The sequence below is a fragment of the Salmo trutta genome, chromosome 21, assembly GCF_901001165.1.
Source record: "Salmo trutta chromosome 21, fSalTru1.1, whole genome shotgun sequence".
Classification (NCBI taxonomy): domain Eukaryota; kingdom Metazoa; phylum Chordata; class Actinopteri; order Salmoniformes; family Salmonidae; genus Salmo; species Salmo trutta.
In genome coordinates this window covers 33,049,058-33,075,058 of record NC_042977.1, presented here as the reverse complement: position 1 = coordinate 33,075,058, position 26,001 = coordinate 33,049,058, and the positions used below count along the sequence as shown (strand labels likewise).

General features: G+C 42.4%; 2 long non-coding RNA genes across 3 annotated transcripts; one reads left to right on the top strand and one right to left on the bottom strand.

Annotated features, from left to right (window-relative positions):
• Positions 1–971: 971 nt before the first annotated feature.
• Positions 972–16,494, bottom strand: LOC115157205 (uncharacterized). 2 transcript variants are annotated; one of them, XR_003868398.1, is made up of 6 exons: positions 15,301–16,494; positions 12,758–12,904; positions 6,028–6,106; positions 5,736–5,816; positions 5,017–5,199; positions 972–3,297 (listed from the first exon to the last, which is right to left on the bottom strand). It is a non-coding gene; the product is annotated as an uncharacterized LOC115157205 (long non-coding RNA). The 2 variants fall into 2 exon arrangements; XR_003868397.1 differs by lacking the exon at positions 15,301–16,494 and having other exon boundaries at positions 12,758–13,149.
• Positions 9,482–25,439, top strand: LOC115157206 (uncharacterized). The gene is made up of 2 exons (XR_003868399.1): positions 9,482–9,721; positions 25,311–25,439. It is a non-coding gene; the product is annotated as an uncharacterized LOC115157206 (long non-coding RNA).
• Positions 25,440–26,001: the final 562 nt, after the last annotated feature.

The window sequence follows — 26,001 nt, the reverse complement described above, 5'->3', positions numbered from 1 at the left end:
GACTAACCGGTTTCCCCGCACATTGACTCTGTACCGATATCCCCTGAATATAGCCTCACTATTATTTTACTGCTGCTGTTTAATTATTTGTCACTTTTATTTTACATTTTTTACTTAACACTTTTTTTCTTAAAACATTGTTAGTTAAGGGCTTGTAAGTAAGCATTTCACTGTAAGGTCTACAACTGTTGTATATGGCGCATGTGACAAATACATTTTGATTTGATTTGACTCAAGGCTGTAGTCGCTGCCATGGGTGCTTCAACAAAGTACTGAGTAAAGACTCTGTAAACTTATGTAAATGTGTAACGGCTATCGGTGGAAGTAGACCAAGGTGCAGCGGAGTTAGTGTTCATCTTGAGTTTTAATTTACGAACGAACACGATACAACAAAACCGACAGCCAAACAGTACTGTCAGGTGCAAGACACTAAACAGAAACAATCCCCCACAAAACCCAAAGGAAAAACAGGCTCCTTATGTGTGACTCCCAATCAGCAACAAAGAACTACAGCTGTGCCTGATTGGGAGCCACACACACACGGCCCAAAACAAAGAAATACAAAAACATAGAAAAATGAACATAGAACGCCCACCCAATGTAACACCATGGCCTAACCAAAATAAAGAACAAAAACCCCTCTCTATGGCCAGGGCGTTACAAAATGTTATATTTCAGGGTTTTTTGAACGGTAAATTAACAAAGATGTATAAAAACCTGTTTTTGCTTCGTCATTATGGGTATTGTGTGTAGAATGACTTACTGTTATTTTATTTCTTTACTTACTTATTGTTCACCAGATACCTTTTTTGCACTGTTGGTTAGAGCCTGTAAGTCAGCATTTCACTGTAAGGCCTACACCTATTGTATTCTGCGCACGTGACAAATAAACTTTGATTTGATTTGATGAGAACATTTCTTATTAAATTATTTTAGAAGAAGGCTGTAACTAATTTTTTTTTTTTTAATTGTCAAGGGGTTTGAATACTTTCCAAAGGCACTGTATGAGCTGTCAGTCACTAAGTGTAGTGAGTAATTAGTTTAGATAAAATCATGGCTTCATTTGTGCAGATTGACGTTGTGAAGGGATCCCAATCAAAATCATGAATGTTTGGTATAGCATAACAGTGTCAAATTGGTTATTGAGGAATATTCAGAATGCACACAACATCCATTGATTAGCCTACACTTAACATATCAGACTTTGTCATAAGATCATTTGAGGACGTTTATATATTGTGATGATGTAGTTATTGCATATGATAACAATTTGCTCCATCAACAAAAGCTGTGAAGTTAGTTTGATACAAAACCTGGCACCGTTGTGGTGAGAGCCTAAAGTAGCAAGTCCTTTGCTTTCTTTTCTGTCTTACCTAGTCAAAGTCACAGCTACAGTAAGTAAAACGCTGCTAATAGTGCACTACCTAGAGTGCCTCACCTTCGATCCTAGGAGGTGTGCATTGCAACACAAGCAGTTTTTTGTTTTGTTTCTTGCAGTGTAAAGCATTTCTTCATCACGTCCTGAAGTCTGATATTTTTGTCTTGTGGCACTTTTTCTCTCTTTCGCTCGGTCCAGCCGGGACCCGCCAATCTCCCACAGGGTTCTGGGAGAAATAGTGCAGTATTTCAAGCAGCACATTAACTCAGCCATGGGTTTAAATTAAGCGTGATGTGAAGGGACGGGGAGGGAGAGCAGGGGGTTCTGCTGAAATCCTTTTGGCTAACTCCCACAAGGGTACACAGTCCAGTGGACAGATCTTTGGAATCCACTAGTGGAATGAGATGCACAGGTCATATACTGTAGATACAGTATGCATTGAGAACATGCTCTAGGGAACCTAGTTTGTGTAGCTTTAAGTCTGCGTTCGTTTCGACCACTATTCCCCCACATCTGGTTTTAAGTCAGAAGTGATTATGCGCGATAACTCTGAATAATTTGGAACTATTGAGTGTCTTTACTTTATATACTATTTGGTTTGGGGTTGTCAAATATTTATGTGTGAAACTGTAGCCAAGTCTAACTAAACATTACCAAATGTCCTTTCATTGATCAAATTAAAATAATATTTCTGTTGCTTTGTTGCTATAACATGTTGACGACTCCACTGGTTGAATACAAACACACTGCGGCTCTCTATAATATATCTTACAAACACACAGAGGCTCTATAATATATATTAGAAACACACTGAGAGAGTGCTAGCGGTGCTAAAATGAGGATACACTATATTAATACGATATGAAAGTGATATTTAGAAAAGAAAAGCACCTGTGGACAAGTCTATCCACTACATGGGGGCCATCAAAGTAGGTCATTGTCTTTTTGTGGTGAACAGGGTTAGCAGGGAGCAGTCAGGAGACCAGGAACCAGTAATGACATTGTATTGCTGAAACAGACAGGCCTGTTCCATTACTGTTCTTCCTCAGAGCTGATATGACTGGACAAGAGGAACTCAAGGTCTTGTGGGACGTTGTTGAAGTCCAGCAGCCAGCCAGGGCCTATTATAACATAGCTAACTAACTGGTTTGTGTCTGGTTTGTGTCCCTGTCCTGCTTGTGTTGTCGCTGCGCCTGCAGGAAGACGTGCTTGACTTGGTTCATCATGTCACTGCAGAGCTGCATGTTCTCAACCTTGGCCTGGAGAGTGCTCCTTAGCTCAGCCCTCAGAGCTTTGTTCTCCCCCTGCAGCACCGCCAGCCTGGGGGACAGAGGGAGGGAAACACACAACAACATGGTGGTGCGCTCCACTCATTTAGGAGTTTGTAATGTATGAATACCCTCTGCATTTTGCCAGCTGTTCTTAGTCTTCATAGAAAGCAAAACTCCAATGTATACACATGTGATGCATCTGTCTTTGTTTCCCTAATTGTGATTATACAGTACATTTACATTTTAGTCATTAGCAGACGCTCTTATCCAGAGAGACTTACAGTAATGAGTGCATACGTGTTCATACATTTTCCATACCCATGTGCCATGCTATACCAACTGAGCAACACAGGAACACAGTACTTTGTACTGTGTAAGTATTTCTAGTATGTTAGTTATATTCTGTAGTCTTGTGTGGGATCTCACTGAAAACTTTCAGTCTTATCAGAATTTAACAGAGGTTGACAGTTTGTTTCTCCAGGCTGTGAGACCGACAGGGTCACCACCCATGACTTCAAGGAGAGATAGAAGACAAAATAACACTAAGTCAGATTCACTAGGTAGTTAGTTCATTGACTTGGGCCTCCCTGGAGAGGTCAGGAGGGCTTCGAGAGGATGATTCCCCCTGTCTCCCGCTGGATGAAGCTCCTGGGAAGCAGAGGAAAAACAACAAATAAGAGAAATAGCAGGTATGGATCAATATATATCCCATTTTCAGTCTTCTCACTGTGTTACTGTGTTATAGATCAGTGTGCCTAAACCGAGACTTATCTCCAGTGCCCTTGTTGCTAGTTTTCCTGGGAGTCAATCCTTTGCCCAGGTCCAGCTTTGCCTTTTCTAGCTGCTGCTCTAGGGCTACGGCCCTTCTGCATTCTCCCTGGAATGTTTGCTCTGCCCCTAGGCACCCCTGCTTCACTTCCTCCTCCCTGTCACATCAATCACACCAGCCCAGTCTCTCACTACTACTGTGTGGTCATCATGAAAATCACCAATCAGGTACGGTAAATGTAGTAATTACAAAGTAAGGAGGGTTACATTTCCATGGCGGAGAGACGTAAAAACACAAAGATTAACGGAGGTTGAAAGAAAACACACATAACTGCTGATGTAATGGTTTGAAAGCAGTGATAAAACAAGAAAGGGAAAAGAAAAAGGCCCACACAAATATTTGCATTCTAAACACCCACCCGGGAAACTAAACTAACATACTGTACACAATACACCCCAAAAATAAAATGCATTGGGTTGCTGTATGTAATACCTGGATGGCTGAAGCTTGACTAGCTCTAGGAGCCTATCTCTCTCCACACAGGCAGCCTCACAGAGGGTCTGGGACTCTGTACACTGGGAATTCAGGGACCTCACCTCCTCTGAACAGTGCTGACAACCCAAAGGAGCTTAGTGGTAAGCTGTATCAGTCCACCATAAACAGCTTTTATTGTAGTACTAACTTGTACCACACGTTGCTGAGGCTGACTTGCCTGACCTCTAAACTGATCCCAGCTGCTGACAACACTAGTTCATGTCCAAGTTTAGATACTGAACTATATGAGAGAAGAAAAAAAACTAAATTGAGAAAACGTATAATGCATCAATATAGTCATTATACAGTCAATGACACTATCAACAGATAATTCAATAATTTGTAGGCAAGTTAGAGGAGTCATATGTACAGGAAATCTACAGGGTCATGGATGTACTATAATATTGAGCAAATAACCTCTTACTGTTGTCTCCCCCTGCCGTCGAAGGCCTGGAACTGTCAGTGGTAGTCTTGGAGCCTGACTGACCATCATCCACTCTCAGCAACACATTTACAAAGTGCATTGTGTTTCATTTACATGACATTACATTTAAGTCATTTAGCAGACGCTCTTATCCAGAGCGACTTACAAATTGGTGCATTCACCTTATGATATCCAGTGGAACAACTTTACAATAGTGCATCTAAATCTTTTAAGGGGGGGGGGGTTAGAAGGATTACTGTATCCTATCCCAGGTATTCCTTAAAGAGGTGGGGTTTCAGGTGTCTCCGGAAGGTGGTGATTGACTCCGCTGTCCTGGCGTCGTGAGGGAGCAGCCCTGAATTCTACAGGGCAGTTTCATTTGAATACATGCTCTTCACCATATAGCATCCGTGTTACATTTTTCTATACCGGAAACGACAGGAACAAAATGGAACTGGAACAAAATTCTGGTGACAAAACTCTCAGACAACCCTGTGAGTTGTCTAATAGCACCGTCGTCACTTAAGGTATTTTTATTCCCTCCTCCAGCTCTTTCACTTTGTCTCCTTCTGAAGGTATTTTTTAGCTTAGAGGACAGTTGTTGTCTCCCAATCCAATTGCAGAATCACAGTCAGCTTACCTTTAAGGACAGTTGCTGTATCTCATCCTCCAACTCTTTGACTTTGGCATCCCTCTCTGAGACCGTGTGTTTCAGCTGCTGGATGAGGGATGTGTGTCTCAGCTTATGTCCCAGGTTCTGCTGGCTCTCCTTGGTCTGCATGTCCTGCTGGCTCTCCTTGGTCTGCACGTCCTGCTGGCTCTCCTTGGTCAGGATTACGGGGACAGGGGAGAAAGGACAGAATTAGGAAGACAGGGTTAGGGCAAGGAAGGGGACAGGGAGACAGGGTTAGGGGCGAGGAGGGGGAGGACATGTCAAGGGACCCTTCAATCTATGAACACTATGTGTTGCTAAGCATCAGCATATTACTAACTAAAGAGTAATGGATTATTACTCTGTGATAAATATGTGTATTTGCTGTCGGCAACTGCCGTAGGCCTACAGCATTAACGTACTGTTGTTATGTCCAGAGTACCTAATGCATGATAAGTAGTGTTTATAATCAAGACTAATATCAGACATAAAGGCTATGGTAGGACTTAATTTACATTGATCCTGAAGGAAGCACCTAACCAGAGGTCTATAAGCTTACAATACAGTGAGGGACAAAAGTATTTGATCCCCTGCTGATTTTTCACGTTTGCCCACTGACAAAGAAATGATCAGTCTATAATTTTAATGATAGGTTTATTTGAACAGTGAGAGACAGAATAACAACAAAAAAATGCAGAAAAACGCACGTCAAAAATGTTGAAAATGTTTGACAGCTTGAATCTGGTTGGGCAGCAGATAGTTTTTCAAGATTTTACCACTGGACTGTTCTGTTGGTGAGAGGAATGCAGTCATAGTTGTCAGTGACAAGTCACAATATTAATACCAATACAATTTGCTTCAAATAAACATGTACAAAAGTTTTACTATACTGCATTGCAATGAAAGCTACAACAACACAAGCATTTATGTGTGGCAGAGTTCCCTTGAGTATTGTCTCATTTGTTCATGACTTAAAAATCTGTCATTAAGGGTAATTACCTCCTGGAAGTCCTGGGATGACCTCACGTCATGTGGCTTTACATCCATCTTTTTCCCAGGAGGACTGAGCAGCAAAGACCTGAAGGATTTACCATCATTTATATTATTTTAATCAATTATCCATTCAGTCAAGAGCTTACATCAGTCTATAAAGCAATACCACTGACAAATGGCTGATTGGGTCAACAAGTTGAAATTCTTTGGCAATTATGTATAAAAGAGTAGCTCCTGCCAAGGCAGCAGCTACTCTTCCTGGGGTCCAGCAACATTAAAACGTTTATATACAGTTTAAAATATTACATGACATTACATTCTATAACACTTTACCCAATACATTTAGTGTGCTCCCTCAGGCCACTACTCCACTATCACATATTTACAATACAGCATCCATGTGTACGTGTGTGTAGAGTGCGTGTCATATCATGTGTATGTGTAAGTGTGTCTGTGCCTGTGTGTATCTCTTCACAGTCCCAGCTGTTCCATAAGGTGTATTTTTATCTGTTTTTAAATCAAATTCTACTGCTTGTGTCAGTTACCTGATGTGGAATAGAGTTTTATGTAGCCATGGCTATATGTAGTACTGTGCGCCTCCCATAGTCTGTACTTGACTTGGGGATTGCGAAGAGACCTTTGGTGGCATGTCTTGTGGGGTATGCGTGGGTGTCTGAGCTATGTGCTAGTAGTTTAAACAAACACCTCGGTGCATTCAGCATGTCAAAACTTCTTACAAAAACAGGTAATGATGAAGTCAATCTCTCCTCCACTTTGAGCCATGCATATTATTGCATATTATTAATGTTAGTTCACCATGTACATTTAAGGGCCAGCCGTGCTGCCTTGTTCTGAGCCAATTGTAATTTTCCGAGGTCCCTCTTTGTGGCACCTGACCACACAACTGAACAGTAGTCCAGGTGCGACAAAACTGAGCCTGTAGGATGTGCCTTGTTGATAGTGTTGTTAACCACTAGGTTACCTGGGGCAGCAGGTTAGTGCATTGAGCCAGTAACTGAAAGGTTGCTAGATCGAATCCCCGAGCTGATAAGGTAAAAATCTTTGTTCTGCCCCTGAACAAAGCAGTTGACCCACTGTTCCTAGGCTGTCATGTAAATAAGAATTTGTTCTTAACTGACTAGCCTTGTTAAGTAAAATTAAAAATTAAAATGCAGAGCAGTGCTTTATTATGGACAGACTTCTCCCCATCTTTGTCACATCCTGACCAGCAGAGGGAGTAATTGTATTAGATTTTGGTCAGGACGTGGCAGTAGAGTTGTGTTGTATGGTTTTTCTAGTATGTCTGTTTCTTTGTTAGTCTGTGTGGCTCCCGATCAGGAACAGCTGGTTATCGTTGTTCCTGATTGGGAGTCATATATTAAGAGTGTTTTTCACCTGGAGTTTGTGGGTTGTTGTTTTTGCATTGCGTTGTGTATAGCCTGCAAAACTGTTCCTGTCGGTCTTTGTGTCTTGTTTTTTTCTTGGTGTTCACATTTAAAATAAATATGATGAGCACGCAACCCGCTGCGTATTGGTCCACTTTTTCCGACAGCGATTGCTCTATATCTTCAGACGAAGAGGAGTGTTACAATCTTAGCTACTGTTGTATCAACATGATTTGACCATGACAGTTTACAATCTTTACTATTCATGGGTAGTGGAATTACTTTTGCTTCCCTCCAGGCCAGAGGGCACACACTTTCTAGTAGGCTTAGATTGAAGATATGGCAAATAGGAGTGGCAATATCGTCCGCTATTATCGTCAGTAATATTTCATCCAAGTTGTCAGACCCCGGTGGCTTGTCATTATTGATAGACAACAATCACTTTTTCACTTCTTTCACTTCTTCCACACTCACATTACAGAATTCAAAATTACAATGCTTGTCTTTTATAATTTGATCAGTTATACTTGGATGTGTAGTGTCAGCATTTGTTGCAGGCATGTCATGCCTAAGTTTGAAAATCTTGCCAATTAAAAAATCATTGAAGTAATTGGTAATATCAGTGGAGTTTGTGATGAATGAGCCATCTGATTCAATGAATGATGGAGCGGAGTTTTCCTTTTTGCCTAAGCTTTCATTTAATGTGCTCCAAAGATTTTTTCTATTATTATTTATGTAATTTCTTTGTTTCATGGTGTAGTTTCTTCTTCTTTTTAATCAGTTTATTCACATATCTCAATTTGCAGTATGTTTGCCAATCGGTTGTGCAGCCAGACTTTTTTCATCCTTTTGCCTCATCCGTCTCAACCATACCATTTTTCAATTCCTCATCAATCCACAGGGATTTAACTGTTTTTACAGGCATGTTCTTAATGGGTGCATGCTTATTAGTAATGGGAATAAGCAATTTCATAAATGTGTCAAGTGCAGCGTCTGGCTGCTCCTCATTACACATCACAGATCAACAACATAGGAATCACCACAAAACGTATTGTATGACTTCTTATACACTATATTAGGCCTATATTGTTGCTGGTTTGCTTTGCTTAAACTTTTTCTTGTTCAATTTCAGCAGTCAACTCTTGATTCCTCTTAGAAAGCGCAACAATCTTAGTAGCTGTCACATCAGTATGACATTGTTGCCGCCCGTAGCATTGAATGCAAGGGAAGCCAGCGAGCATTTGGCCTCCCTTGACAAAAAAGTATAAAAGATTAGCCAATCAGCGTTGAGCTAAACTGAGTGAGCTCAACTGTGAATGGTCCTGGCGGGAAAAAAATGGTCAAGGGAAGGCAGCTTGGATTTGGTGTCTCTCCTATCTTTGAAAGCGTACATCATTAACAGAAATAACTTGAATTGCTGCATCTCGTTGTGTTGTTGTCCTCCGGTGGCTAGCTACCTAGAAAAAAAGTCCCTTTCCTAAATTAGCCATGGATGGCGATAGGGATTTTGACTTGTGGTTTTAATTAATTCTCCGTACTGGCCAATGATTATAACGGAGATTCTGATCCAACCATTAATTCATACATTGTTGTGCCCCTGGCCTGAGAGGATGGAAGTTCAATATGTAGCTAGATGTAGAAGGCTAATGTTATCTAGCTAATGTTGCCCATGAATGGAAGTTAGCCTAGGACAACAAAAACTAAAAGCAGCTACAGTATGACAGAGTGATAGACCGGTTCATCAACATGAAAGAGAGGAGGATGGTATTGGCATTTCTCTACAAGTAGGGTGAGTCAACATGTTTTTCTACTTGCATGAACGAATGCACGCACACAGACACACATGAGCCCGCAAACAGAAATCAGATCCATGGACAGCCACATTATATTTAGCTTATGTTGATTGGACTCAATTGTTTTTGGTATCTTTTAGTTGATTTGATGATGTTGAAATGTTGAAGTTGAAATGGTGCTGGAATAGTGGAGACAGCTCCTGTTTTCTTTGTGATTTTTTGTAACTCTCTGTGGTTCTAAATCAATAGTTGTTTAGCGGTCCGCAAATGTCGGAAACATTAATTTGCTTAACCATGCTGTAGGTTATGTAACTGTCTGTTACATGTGATATGCGTCGTGGACTTCACCAGATAGAGGTTTCTGTAAGGATCTCTGGGTGAACATTTAATAACCACGGACAGGAACAGAATACGGACAGCGTCTGGACAGGGGAAACCGAAACGACAATAATGCTGACACTGGGATGAAACAGAGGAATCACACAGATATAGGAAAGGCAATCAAAACGTGAAGTAGTCCAGGTGAGTCCAATGAGCGCTGATGCACGTAATAATGGTGACAGGTGTGCTTAATGAAAGGCAGCCTGGTGTCCTCGGGTGCCAGAGATGGAGAGCGGGAGCAGCCTAGACAGGTTTCTATGCGGTTTTGTGATTAAAAAAGGTGTGGTTGAATTTATTCTGCCAAGAATATTTTTTAATTCTGAACAAGAAAAAGTTTACAATGACGGCCTACAAAAAGTAGGCCGTCATTGTAAATAAGAATATTTTCTTAACTGACTTGCCTAGTTAAATAAAGGTTTAATATTTTTTTTAGTGCATTCTGTTTTTGTTTTTTTTATAAATGTGCAAACATTCTAAAAAACTGATTTTTCTTTATCATTATGTGGTATTGTATGTAGATTGATGAATTTAATCAATTTTAGTATAAGGCTGTAACATAACAAAATGTGGGAAAAGTACTGTATGTATCACGGTTGTAAGGGGGGGGAGTGCTTGGCTTCCCCAGTGATTTTTACCCACACACTGCTACTGGAGATAGGTAAGTATAATTCATTCACACAATGCTACAACGCCTACAGCAGCGGTTTCCAAACTAGGGGTTGGTACCCCATGTGGGATTGCCTGATATGAAATTGAGGTCGTGGGAGAATTTCCAAAATCCTGAAGATTTATTTTTACTGTATATACAGAAAATATTTATAGTTGAATATTGTCTTTGTATCTCAAAATCATTGTAATGTGGTTAACCTCAAAAATCGAAATGAAAATTATCCAAATCTAAAAGATACATTTCATCCAGGGAGCGCCCTTAGATCATGGGAAAAGGACGGACTTGACCTTTGCACTTAAGTCATTCCCAAGGTGAATGGTTAGGTCTGCTACCCTATGAAACCACACACTATTGCAGAGACCTTGATATTACCAACCACAATTGATATGGTGAAAACAGTGTGTGGGGAGGCAGAGGCACAGAAACTCCCATCAATACCTTTGTCAGATAACACTGTTAACCTCCCTGGGCGAGGTGGGACGCTTGCGTCCCACCTAGTCAACAGCCAGTGGAATCGCGTGGCGCGAAATACAAATACCTCAAAAATGCTATAACTTCAATTTCTCAAACATATGACTATTTTACACCATTTTAAAGACAAGACTCGCGTTAATCTAATCACATTGTCCGATTTCAAAAAGGCTTTACAGCGAAAGCAAAACATTAGATTATGTCAGGAGAGTACCCTGCCAAAAATAATCACACAGCCATTTTCAAAGCAAGCATATATGTCACAAAAACCAAAACCACAGCTAAATGCAGCACTAACCTTTGATGATCTTCATCAGATGACACTCCTAGGACATTATGTTATACAATACATGCATGTTTTGTTCAATCAAGTTCATATTTATATCAAAAAACAGCTTTTTACATTAGCATGTGATGTTCAGAACTAGCATACCCACCGCAAACTTCCGGTGAATTTACTAAATTACTCATGATTAACGTTCACAAAATACATAACAATTATTTTAAGAATTATAGATACAGAACTCCTTTATGCAATCGCGGTGTCAGATTTTAAAATAGCTTTTCGGGGAAAGCACATTTTGCAATATTCTGAGTACATAGCCCGGCCATCACGGCTAGCTATTTTGACACCCACCAAGTTTGGCACTCACCAAACTCAGATTTACTATAAGAAAAATTGGATTACCTTTGCTGTTCTTCGTCAGAATGCACTCCCAGGACGTCTACTTCAACAACAAATGTTGTTTTGGTTCCAAATAATCCATAGTTATATTCAAATACCTCCGTTTTGTTCATGCGTTCAGGTAACTATCCGAAGGGTGACGCGAGAGCGCATTTCGTGACAAAAAATGTCAAAATATTCCATCACCGTACTTCGAAGCATGTCAAACGCTGTTTAAAATAATTTTTTATGCTATTTTTCTCGTAAAATAGCGATAATATTCCAACCCGGCAACGTTGTATTCATTCAAAGGCTGAAAGAAAGAAATTGAGAATTCTCATGAACTCGCTTCTCAGTCTCACTGTTCCCAGGCTGACCACTCACAAACAGAGCTGCTGTACTTCGCCCAGAGACTGCAGACACCCCATTACACTTTCTGGTGCCTTCTGAGAGCCAATGGAAGCCTTAGAAAGTGTCACGTTACAGCAGAGATGCTGAATTTTCGATAGAGATGCAACTGAAGGACAACAAATTGTCAGACAGGGCACTTCCTGTATGGAATCTTCTCAGGTTTTGGCCTGCCGTATGAGTTCTGTTATACTCACAGACACCATCCAAACAGTTTTAGAAACTTTAGAGTGTTTTCTATCCAAATCTACTAATTATATGCATATTCTCGTTTCTGGGCAAGAGTAGTAACCAGTTTAAATCAGGTACGTTTTTTTATACGGCCGTGCAAATACTGCCCCCTAGCCCCAACAGGTTTTAAACAAATCATTTATGCTATTGCTAGCAATCATGAGGAAACTGACTGAACGACTCAAACTCCCCAGCTTATGCTCTCCAAATAGACGTTAGCTGTGAGGGCCGAGATGCCCATGCATTGACTTTCTGTTCACTATACATGTCGGGGAATGTTATTCACGAGGACATATTGTTCTGTCTCACGATTCCTGAGCATGAAAGGGCACAGGGGATGTTCAGTGTGCTGCATGGCTATATTGACGAAAAACAGATTCCATAGGGTCAAATGGTAGGCTTTTGCACAGATGGGTCTCTAAAGCGGGACGGCCGGCAGGCCACTGCACTCTAGTTATGAATGTGTTCCCCTATACTATATGGACGCATTGTATGATACGCCAAGAGCAACTGGCGGCAAAATAGCTGAGCACAGAACTCTGAGGTATACTGCAGCAGGTAACTTTGATTGTAAACCACATCAAACCACATCCACAGTGCGCACGCCTGTTCACAGAACTATGTGGAGATATGGGATCAGAGCATGACAATATTCTATTTCATACTAAAGCTTGGTGGTTATCAAGGGGGAGTGTTGGAAAGATTATTGTTCGACAGTGTCAGTGTGACCTACCCTCCCACAATGTGTGATATGAACCCAGGTAGCTCTTTCAGGAGCACTTGGTATGGCCCCTCCCACTGTGGCTGCTTCCAGTTCTTTTCTCCTCAGGGACTGGATCCACACCCAGTCTCCTGGTTGGATTGAGTGAATCACCTTCTCCTGTAATTCACCTGTTGGACACAAAATCTTGGACATACGGGTTTGGTTAACAAACAGTCTTCTCATGTGCTCTGCTAGTATTTCTTGAACTTCTATGTCTACCTGTTCTGGTATCGCTAACTCTGGCATTTTATAGGCTCTACCTGACTAGCTAAACTGTCATTCATTCTTTAAAGAGATAGATCCCAGTAAACCAACTCTAGGGATAATATCGTCACCTCATTTTTTTGTTACCATAATCATGTCCACCAAGTAAGTTGGGAACGCTTCTACCCATTTACTATACTTATCTGTTATTGTTAAACACCCCTTCTTCTCCTCAATTCGGAATAGTTCAATAAGTCAATTTCCAAATGTTGGAATGGATATTCTACAAAAAATGTTTTTGTTTAATAATTATCCTAACCTGTTCTATCGCCTGCTCTACCATACTCTCTACCATACTCCCCCTATTTATACATGGCTCAAGCCATGTATCAATTTTGCTGCATATCTAAACAGTGTCTTTGGTAAGGTTAGTAAATTATCCTTATGTCAGCCCTTCTCTTGTAGGATTGCCCCCTTTCATTTTCCACATGTCCAATTCTCCCTTGGGCATTCATCCTTAGCTACCCTGTAACAATTCTCTGTCAAGTGTCTTATCTTCTTTAAGATTTAACAACTACTTTCAACAAAATTATCATATCTTTTCCTAGCGAATTTTACCAAACATAAAATAAAATCAAAACTAAAATACATGCCTATGGAGCCGATAGTCTCTCCATGAATTAATATCCTAAAGCTAAGCAAACCAAACTAAATTATCTTCCTATCTTTTATTCTTATTATGTCTTTTCTGTCTGTCCCAGTATTATTTCTGTCCTCACCTGTTTATAATTTAACTATGCTGGTCTCCACTCACTAACTGTTATCTAATTCTTCTGTGTCCCTTTTATCTTCTCTTCCTTGCTTATGCTCTCCTCCTGCTACTTCCAACCCATCAAGGTCTCAGCAGTGCAGGGGAGTACTAAATGTCTCACTCTCTTATTCCATAGCTACTTAAATTTATCTCGATACCCTCAATGATCCTGGATCACCTACAGATGTCATATATTCCTGTCTTAGAATATATCCTGATACTTGACATAAGTCTACCATTATTAATGGTATTTCAACAACAAAATATAATAATACTATTATATTAATTCCACAGCCTTGTTGTGTTAAATCTCTTACACTGCTTACAACCACATCTGACTTCCTAAGGGAAAATAAACTTATCTAGATAATGTAAAAAGTACCCCTAATTATCAAACGATTTTCACATAACATAATCAGATCAAAATGACTAATCTGAAGTTCTCCACAAAGAAATAATATTGTACCCTTATCGTCATTCTGTCTTCTCATTGGTTCAAATTATCAATTGTGTGTAAGAACTTTAATTCCATAATAATTATCAGTTCTACAAATTTCCTTAAACTCAGTATCACAAATGACCTTAAATTCACCATCCAAATGGCTTTTCATTGCGGCTGATCAGACCACAAAAGGAAAAGTCACCAGAGGGGTCAAAAGTCATACCACCCTTTCAGAACCATATTTCTTACTACATTAGACAAATGAAAGCTAATAACTTTATCTACATTTTGTAACTCAATTTCCCAGAACATTCCCTATCAAAAGAATTTCACGTGTTTAATTAAAAACTCAGAAAACCCTAGGAATTTCTCCCAAAGACAGCTAAGCGCTCCTTTTTCAATAAATTAACCACTTGGTCAGCATTTCATCCTACCACACTGATTCAAAAACCCAAAAGTTGACTATAAACAAAACCTAATAATACTTATAATTCCATTGTACTCCCCCCAATCATTAGTTTTAAACTTAATTGAACATGCGCTACCCTTGGATACAATACTCTACTTCAAACCTATTAAACTCCCCTACTTTAACATACTACTTGACTAATTTAACCCAAGATTGCTTAAAACCTTAAAACCCCTTTAGTTTGTCTGCAAACCGGCCCATTCTGTTTGCTAGGAATACCCTGCCATTATACACAACTGTGTTTAATGTGCACCATCCCTTTAAATATAAAATTAACTCCACCTGTAATTCACTTTAATGACTTGATATTTTTCCATGCAATGTTCAATTCACTGGTGTTACTAAACAATCAATACCACGAATCAATAACCAGAATTTATCACAAAACTTTTACGATTCCATTATTCAGACCAGAATCGTTTCCAGCCACATACTCATAGGAAAAAAATATGACCTCTTTTCAAACAGCGTTCTGCCTTTCCTCTATCGCAAGATTAAAACCAATGTTCCAACTGTATCTCTCTTTCGGCTTCACACTTATGAAATGTCTATGACCTTTAATGTAAAATATAAATCACCAAACTTACTTTTCAACTTTCTTAGTAACTTCGTTTTTCTTTCCACCCTCTGCTCCTTCCTCGTTATCTCTGTCTCTCTTTTTCTCCTTCTCAGACTTTAGGAATAATTACTGTTGTGACTTTTGATAAGTTATTAGGTCTCACACACATACGAGTTACCTTTAACTGGTCAGTAAACCTATCTCACATGCACATAATTATTTATTTTTTTCCTGCTGATATCCTTCTTCAAACTTTCTCTCTCTCTTTCTTTACACTTGCCTTTTTGCCTTCTTAACTTACTTTTCCTTGTCTTGTCTCCACATACCTTATGCATCTTTCTTACCATTAGTCCCAACTTTAACCCATCATTTAAAACATATTTTTTCCAAACCTATCCACACCCTTAGTATATCAAATCAAGTAATAACTCTGTTAGAGCCAACATTACCCCACCATTCAAAACATATACTTTACAAGCCTAGCCACGCCCGCAGTACATGCCTTGCCAATAGCCACAATTATCGTCCTATCTAACATATTCCTCCAGTCCTTTTGATGCTTTTTCGTTAGTAAATTCAAACAGTTAAATATCACCTTTTATTCGACACCTAAATTAAGCATATTATTTTATCTCCAGCCTTTTTATTGTCCTATTACTATTTTATCTTTAACCTTCTAGTTTACTAAATTCAACCAGCTAAATATCTCATTTTATTTTACACTTAAAGTAGGCATATCATTTTATCTTCACACTTCTATTATAATACCATTCTCTTGCCTTTAAATTCCTAAGTTACTATTCCTCTTTTATCTCGTCTCCAACCTCACCTCCTTTCCTAAGAATTACTCCGCCGATCCTAGTCGTACCCTCGTAGTCACGAACCTCGCCGGTAGCAATTGCTATTTCAATTATTCCCTATATCCCCGGGTCGCACCCTCCAAGTTACGAACCTAGCCGGGAGATTTCAGTATTTTCTCCAATCCTAACCGTACCCTTAGTTACGAATCTCGCCGGTAGAACAATACTCCAAGTTACCAAGGTAATAACAACACATTCACCATGGGTTTGCATGTCACAATAATGACTCTATAATATTTCTTATCTACTCATAATAATTCATAATTTGGTTCACTTACATCGAACAGGTGCTTCACAAAATTAATTTGGATAAAGCCAATATTGTCACGGTTGTCGTCGGTGAAGGAGGACCAAAACGCAGCAGGTATGTGTATGCTCATCTTGATGATTATTTATTTTCAAAATGAATAAAAAAATAACAAAACACGAGAACTAACGAACGAACAACAAACAGTCTGGCAAAGCCTAAGGCTCAACACAGAACAATCACCCACCCATACCAAACACAAACACACCCTACTATATGGGACTCTCAATCAAAGGCAGATAGACAACACCTGCCTTCAACTGAGAGTCCCAACCCCAATTAACCAAACATAGACATACACTCACTAGACTCCACATAGAAATACCTAAACATAAACCAAAACCCGGAATTACTAAATCAAACACCCTTTTAACAAAACACACCACCCTGAACCACATAAAACAAATACCCTCTGCCACGTCCTGACCAAACTACAAAACAATTAACCTTATACTGGCCAGGACGTGACAGTACCCCCCCCCTTAAAGGTGCTACCCCGGAAGCACCTTAACAAAAAATAACCCCAAGCAACACCAAAAGAAAAATTCCCCTTTACTAAAGGGAGGGAAGGGAGGGTGGCTGCCGTCAACGACGGCACTGTGCTACACCCCCCCTCCCCAACCCACCTATTTCTGGAGGTGGCTCTGGCTCAGGCCGTTCCAGGCTGTCTGGGTAGTCTGGCAGCTCGGGACAGTCTGGGCAGTCTGGCAGCTCGGGACAGTCTGGGCAGTCTGGCAGCTCGGGACAGTCTGGGCGGTCTGGCAACTCGGGACAGTCTGGGCGGTCTGGCAACTCGGGACAGTCTGGGCGGTCTGGCAACTCGGGACAGTCTGGGCGGTCTGGCAACTCGGGACAGTCTGGGCGGTCTGGCAACTCGGGACAGTCTGGGCGGTCTGGCCACTCGGGACAGTCTGGGCGGTCTGGCCACTCGGGACAGTCTGGGCAGTCTGGCCACTCCGGCGGTTCAGCGCAGTCTGGCCACTCCGGCGGTTCAGCGCAGTCTGGCCACTCCGGCGGTTCAGCGCAGTCTGGCCACTCCGGCGGTTCAGCGCAGTCTGGCCACTCCGGCGGTTCAGCGCAGTCTGGCCACTCCGGCGGTTCAGCGCAGTCTGGCCACTCCGGCAGTTCAGCGCAGTCTGGCCACTCCGGCGACTGTTGACTGGCGGGCAGCTCCGACGACTGTTGACTGGCGGGCAGCTCCGACGACTGTTGACTGGCGGGCAGCTCCGACGACTGTTGACTGGCGGGCAGCCCCGACGACTGTTGACTGGCGGGCAGCCCCGACGACTGTTGACTGGCGGGCAGCTCCGACGACTGTTGACTGGCGTGCAGCTCCGACGACTGTTGACTGGCAGGCAGCTCTGACGACTGTTGACTGGCGGTGCTGGGTTTACGCACTTGAAGGCTAGTGCGGGGAGCGGGAACAGGACGAGTCGGACTGGGTTGACGCACTTCCGGGTCCGCACGAGAGACAGGAGCTGGAAACCCAGGGCTATGGAGGCGCACAGCCGGTCTAGATCTTACCTCCTGCACAACCCGCCTTGGCTGGATGGAACTAGTAGCCCTGTACGAGCGGAGTGCTCGTACAGGGCAGACTGGGCTGTGCAGGGGCCTGATGGTAGCCGTGCGTAGAGCGGGAGTTGGGTAGCCAGGTCCTCGGAGGCGTACCGGCGACCAGATGCGCTGCGCAGGCATCCTCCTACCAGGCTGGATGCCCGCTCTAGCACGGCACCTGCGAGGGGCTGGAATAACTCGCACCGGACTGTGCGTGCGTATGGGTGAGATAGTGCGCTTCTCAGCGAAACATAGCGCTCTCCACCCCATACGCTCCTCCATATAACCACGGGTAGCTGGCTTCCGGCTCTTCCTACGCCTAGCCAAACTACCCGTGTGCCCCCCAAAAAAAAATTCTTGGGGGTGCCTCTCGTGCTTCTCCCTCAGCGCGTCTATGGCCTCGTACCACCGCCTCTCTGCCTTGGCTGCCTCAATTTCCCACTGCGGGCGGTGATAATCCCCAGCCTGATGCCAAGGTCCGGCCCCGTCCAGAATTTCCTCCCAGGTCCACTTCTCCCACCAGTCCAACTCGAATTCCTTCTGCTCCTTCCTCTGCTGCTTGGTCCTTGAGTGGTGGGTGATTCTGTCACGGTTGTCGTCGGTGAAGGAGGACCAAAACGCAGCAGGTATGTGTATGCTCATCTTGATGATTATTTATTTTCAAAATGAATAAAAAAATAACAAAACACGAGAACTAACGAACGAACAACAAACAGTCTGGCAAAGCCTAAGGCTCAACACAGAACAATCACCCACCCATACCAAACACAAACACACCCTACTATATGGGACTCTCAATCAAAGGCAGATAGACAACACCTGCCTTCAACTGAGAGTCCCAACCCCAATTAACCAAACATAGACATACACTCACTAGACTCCACATAGAAATACCTAAACATAAACCAAAACCCGGAATTACTAAATCAAACACCCTTTTAACAAAACACACCACCCTGAACCACATAAAACAAATACCCTCTGCCACGTCCTGACCAAACTACAAAACAATTAACCTTATACTGGCCAGGACGTGACAAATATGCAGATCTTTAGTTACTATAACAATAGGTGTCTGCTTACCTGTTTTTAGTTGTCATGACTTTTTGTGAAACACACATCCCACGACAGCGATGTCCAATTGGCTGATCAATACTCAGCGAAGTCCCGGTACCAGATCACGTCGGGGTCACCATCTGTTAGGTCGCGTCAATTCGAATCTGGTATCAGAACAAAATAGTCAGCACATAGTAACTTCTGATTTCTTTGTACTTTAATTAATGCAAACACTTGAATGGTAAATGTGTGGCTCGTATATACGGGCTCCCTGTAACACCACGCAGGGCAGACAGAGAACTGGTATGACAGCACAAGTTCTTCCTTAAATACTGGACAGACTTAGTTCCCTCTCCATGAGGGCCTGTCATAGTAGCGGCTAGAATATGGTTTATTCTTATTCCAGCCTATCGTTGGCGTGCAGGTTGGTCCCAACCTCTAGACGCACTCCTGTTTCCTGGCGTAGCTGTTGTCTCTGGCGGATGTCTCATCTTGTGACTGCACAATGCACAGTTCTCTAAAACCCTTACACCCCCCTGCATATACCTTTCACCCATATCCTGTTATTGCTATTATTCTACAGAAAAGCTCTTGCAAAACCCTGTTTTAAAGCATCAGCATTCTGTCCACATGACCCACCATCACATGAGCCACTTCCTATAACATATAGCAGTATTCAATTATCTTATAGTTAATAAACTTATCATTATAGCATCTGTGTTATATTATATAGGTTATGCAAACAAATTGTTATATTATATAGTATATGCACACAAATAGTTGGTCAAACCCTAACAGTAGATTGTTGACTTGATTCATGATGATGACTGCTAGCTAAGATTTTGAAAGTATGATGTTGACATGATCAGTCCATTCACAGCTACCGTACATATAACGTGATTTGACGTCATTTTATCTGTGTTCAATGACCTTGAGCGTTCTTGGATGGGCACTTCTAATGTAACTATATGGCAGCACCCAAGGGGCTAGAATTTTCTAGCTCTACCCTTAGACTTGGCGGTGATGAAGTGTCCTCATGAGTGACAAAACACTGAGGCAATCACGGCGCAATACACCGTATTTTCTCAGGGCTTGCCCCACCATCACAGAAAGCACTGAGCTAGGCTGAAACACCTCCATTTTAGAGCTGCCTTACTCAAGAAAACAAAAAAGAGACCACGTTTGTATGTGGCTTTATTAACTCAATGATATGCATTGTTTTTACATTGTTTGCAAACTAATATGTGACATGTATTAATGCCAAAATAACATGCAAAACAGGCAAGCCCCCAAAACAGGTGGGGTTCTGCCCCACATGCCCTGAATGACGGGTTGCCACTGCTCAGTTGACATGCCGGTAAGCGAAATTGAAAAGCTGATCGAGCTGTCATGTGACCGAATGCATTCACGGGTCACTTCGGATAAGCGTTGGTTCCTGACTCAAAAGGAATACCCTGCTGTTTCCCTCTGAGCATTAATCTCAAACTTCCGACTTCAGGACGTTCAAGACAACTGGGAATTTGGAAAAAACAGAGCTCTGTCTCAGAAAAATCGTTTTTAACGTTCATCCAACTTGGAATTCCAACTCAGGAACTCTGCCTCTTTCTAGCGCTCCAACTTTCCGACCTGAAAATCACTGACATCATGATTTGACCTTGTATTTTTCCAACTACCTAGTGTTCTTGAAAGAACCATAAAACTAATTTTACCATTCGCCAGCTCATATATATGTGAAGCTGGGTTCAGTGTTCTCGTCTGCATTAAAAACAAATATCGATCCAGGTTGGATGTGACAGCAAAGATGAGGTGCGCACTGTCGACCACGCCCCCTGACTTTGAAAATCTCCAATGCGACATGCATCAAGCACACCCATCTCATTACTGGTGGTGAGATAACATACATTGTGTCAGACTAATTTGTTCATTGACTGTCATAGCTCCACATTAAAGGTATGTGATGGTGAGTTGAGAAGACAATCAATGGCTGTTAATTGCATAATTTTTTTTCAGATGGTTGGGGTCATGAGAATTTTCAGATATCAAAATGGGCTGGTGGACCAAAAAAGTTTGGGAACCCCAGGCTTACGGTATGCATAATGTTAGGCTGCATTGGGGGATAAAATGTTGTCCAACTTTAATAATATTGACCTAACTTTATAAATATTCACACTTTTTACTAAGATCATCTGTGTGATCAGTGTCTAGCTGGGAGAGGTTCAAGTCATCCTGGGTCTCAGTGGCCTTCTGCTCCTTCTCCTTCTGTTTGTCTAGTCTTCTCTGGTGATGTTTCTCCTGCTGCTCCTGTGGAGCCTGGAACTGTAGTCGTAGGCTATTGGGGGACATTGGGGGAGATCTGTATAACTGGATCATGGACTTCCTGTTCGATCGAGTCATATGGGTGAGGGTGGGATCAGATTTGTCAATGGGGTTGAAGTGGAGGATAGTACTCCTCGGGGAAGTGTGGTTAGTCTGGTGTTGTTCGCCCTGATGACAGATTACATATTTAAGGAGGTGGGACAGGGAATGGGTGTGGCCTTGTATGCTAATGATGGGGCTGTATGGAAGACCGGTGGGAATGTGAAATATATGATGAGGAAGATGCAAGAAGTTGTGGAGGATTGGTCTCTAACATGGGGTTTTTAGGATGTCTGTGACCAAGTCCTGCATTATGGTGTATTCTAGGACGAAGCTTAAAGATGTTAGGCTGCAAATATATGGTCAGGATATACAGTCGTGGCCAAAGGTTTTGAGAATGACACAAATATTAATTTTCACAGTCTCTTGCCTCAGTTTGTATGATGGCAATTTGCATATACTCCAGAAGGTTATGAAGAGTGATCAGATGAATTGCAATTAATTGCAAAGTCCCTCTTTGCATTGCAAATAAACTGAATCCCAGAAAAACATTTCCACTGCATTTCAGCCCTGCCACAAAAGGACCAGCTGACATCATGTCAGTGATTCTCTTGTTAGCACAGGTCTGAGTGTTGACGAGGACAAGGCTGGAGATCACTCTGTCATGCTGATTGAGTTTGAATAACAGACTGGAAGCCTCAAAAGGACGGTGGTGCTTGGAATCATTGTTCTTCCTCTGTCAACCATGGTTACCTGCAAGGAAACACATGCCGTCATCATTGCTTTGCACAAAAAGGGCTTCACAGGGAAGGATATTGCTGCCAGTAAGATTGCGCCTAAATCAACCATTTATCGGATCATCAAGAACTTCAAGGAGAGCGGTTCAATTGTTGGGAAGAAGGCTTCAGGGTGCCCAAGAAAGTCCAGCAAGCGCCAGGACCGTCTCCTAAAGTTGATTCAGTTGCGGGATCGGGGCATCACCAGTACAGAGCTTGCTCAGGAATGGCAGCAGGCAGGTGTGAGTGCATCTGCACGCACAGTGAGGCGAAGACTTTTGGAGGATGGCCTGGTGTCAAGAAGGGCAGCAAAGAAGCCACTTCTCTCCAGGAAAAACATCATGGACAGACTGATATTCTGCAAAAGATACAGGGATTGGACTGCTGAGTACTGGGGTAAAGTCCTTTTCTCTGATGAATCCCCTTTCCGATTGTTTGGGGCATCCGGAAAAAAGCTTGTCCGGAGAAGACAAAGTGAGCGCTACCATCAGTCCTGTGTCATGCCAACAGTAAAGCATCCTGAGACCATTCATGTGTGGGGTTGCTTCTCAGCCAAGGGAGTGGGCTCACTCACAGTTTTGCCTAAGAACACAGCCATGAATAAAGAATGGTACCAACACATCCAGAGCAACTTCTCCCAAACATCCAGGAACAGTTTGGTGACGATCAATGCCTTTTCCAGCATAATGGAGCACCTTGCCATAAGGCAAAAGTGATAACTAAGTGGCTCGGGGAACAAAACATCGATATTTTGGGTCCATGGCCAGGAAACTCCCCAGACCTTAATCCCATTGAGAACTTGTGGTCAATCCTCAAGAGGCGGGTGCACAAACAAAAACCCACAAATTCTGACAAACTCCAAGCATTGATTATGCAAGAATGGGCTGCCATCAGTCAGGATGTGGCCCAGAAGTTAATTGACAGCATGCCAGGGCGGATTGCAGAGGTCTTGAAAAAGAAGGGTCAACACTGCAAATATTGACTCTTTGCATCAACTTCATGTAATTGTCAATAAAAGCCTTTGACATTTATTAAATGCTTGTAATTATACTTCAGTATTCCATAGTAACATCTGACAAAAATATCTAAAGACACTGAGGCAGCAAACTTTGTGAAAATTAATATTTGTGTCATTCTCAAAACTTTTGGCCACGACTGTAGGTAGGGTGTCCGAATTTAAGTATCTAGGTATGTGGTTTGATGAGAGGCTTACGTAGAAGTTGAGTATATTGAAATTTAGTGCAGGAAGGTGCAAAACCTCATGAGGGCAGTGGCAGGATGTGATTGGGGGTCAAATAGACAAACACTGTTGTGTATGCACCAGGCATTGATCAGGTCATTTTTGGATTATGGGTGCTTTGTATATGGATCAGCAGCCAAAACGGTACTATGGTGCCTGGATAGTATACAGTCAAGGGCATTGAGATTGTGTGTGGGTGCCTTCAGAACGACACCTGTTGAGGCACTACAAGTGGATAGTGAGGAACTGCCACTGAGGATAAGGCGGAACAAACTTGCATTAGCGTACTTGGGCGAGGTTGAAAGGGAGTTTAGAAGGACATCCTGCGGTCACAGTAACTGTGGAATGCTGGGAGCGAGGAATGGGTAAGCAGAGGGAGAACGGGTGGACAATTGGGCAGAAAATGGACTGGGGGAGAGAGAGATAGGGCCAGCAATTGCATGGAACGTTCCTCCATGGCTGTTTCCGAAACCATGTGTAGATGTGCACATGATTGAGGGCAGGAGAGAATGGGGTGAGGACGTGAGGAGAGAAATATAGATAATCATTTTTATTTGTTTTTAAGGATATACTGTATAGAGATGGTTCAAAGGATCTAGTCAGTGGTAGGGTGGGGGCAGGGGTGTATATCCCAGATTTCAATGTTCCTAGGCCGTCATTGAAAATAAGAATTTGTTCTTAACTGACTTGCCTAGTTAAATAAAGGTAAAATAAATAATTCCCCATGGCCTACTATGTGCAGTGGGGGAGGGGAACTTACTGAAGTAGTTAGACACTTACAGAGTTTGCCTCTGAGAGGGCTGTGAGATGGTGTGATAAAAGTCACCAGCAGGGAATTTGTAGCAACATTTAGGCTGGGTGTTAACGTTAAGTATATTGCTTTTACGTAACAGTAATGTAGTGATGTGTATCTTAGCAATATCGATCCTTTTGTATTCCATTATTTTATTCTCCACAGAGAGGCTGATGACGTTTAGGAGCAAATCACCCCCAAATCAAATGTTATTAGTCACATGCGCTGAATACAACAGGTGTAGACCTTACAGTGAAATGCTTACTTATGAGCCCCTAACCCACAATTCAGTTTTTTTAAATATGAGTATGAATAAGAAATAAAAGTAACAAGTAATTAAAGAGCAGCAGTAAAATAACAATAGCGAGACTATACACAGTGGGGTACCGGTACAGAGTCAGTGTGCGGGGGCACCGGTAAGTTGAGGTAATATGTACATGTTGGTAGAGTTATTAAAGTGACTGGGGCAGGGCAATGCAAATAGTCTGGGTAGCCATTTGATTAGATGTTCAGGAGTCTTATGACTTGGAGGTAGAAGATGTTGAGAAGCCTCTTGGACCCAGACTTGCCGCTCCGGCACCGCTTGCCGTGCGGTAGCAGAGAGAACAGTCTATGACTAGGGTGGCTGGAATCTTTGACAAGTTTTAGGGCCTTCCTCTGACACCGCCTGGTGTAGAGGTCCTGGATGGCAGGAAGCTTGGCCCCAGTGATGTACTGGGCCGTACGCACTACCCTCTGTAGTGCCTTGCGGTCGGAGACCGAGCAGTTGCCATACCAGGCAGTGATGCAACCAGTCAGGATGCTCTCGATGGTGCAGCTGTAGAACCTTTTGAGGATCTGAGGACCCATGCCAAATCTTTTCAGTCTCCTGAGGGGGAATAGGTTTTGTCATGCCCTCTTCACGACTATCTTGGTGTGCTTGGACCATGTTAGTTTGTTGGTGATGTGGACACCAAGGAACTTGAAGCTCTCAACCTGCTCCCCCGGCCGGTCAAGGTCTTCACCCTCCCCTGCCAGATCCACAACCCCCACTGCTGTCTCTAATGATGGTTCAAGTTCCACCAGTTCACACTCCTCTTCCACTACCTCCACTGCAGGCCCTGGCTCCACTCCTCTCTCAGACAGTTCATCTAGAGGTGGGGGGACATGGAGGACAACTAGGCTTCAACAGAGAAGATGGAGGAGCAGAGGTAGAGGCACTGGAACCAGCACTGGAACCAGCACAACAGAGGGAGATGAACCTGAGGACAGATGGCACACACTCATTGAAGATTATGTGGACCCAGGTTCACTTGGATGTCCTTTGACACACTACAGTGTTTGAGAGCAGTTGATATTGTAGAAATTGTGTTTTTACAGTGACCAATAACTTTTAGGCATATTCAATGTGTAATAGCAATGGAATTCCCTAATTTACATACTTAGGACATTTTGGAGAGGATATGTCCCTTGACCGCAACTAATACCCATTACTAAAACATCTGTAAAGTTCAAGCTGTTGTGTCTATCAATCCCATTTTTTTCCAGAAGTTTTAGACTTTTTGTGGAAGCCATCTGATGTGTTTCCAGCTTTATTCATCAACAATTGACTTACAGGTTGTCCAAAAAACAGTTAGTTTGTGTGTGCTTGATCTTGTGTGATCTGAACTGTGCCATTCCTATCTATGTTCTGACCATTACCTTATAATCTCCCAGGTGACTTCTTTCTAATGACACCAAGTTTATGCATGTCCTTATGTAACTGCTCATTAAAAGCACTTACATTTGGGTATGTCTATTTAGGCGGAA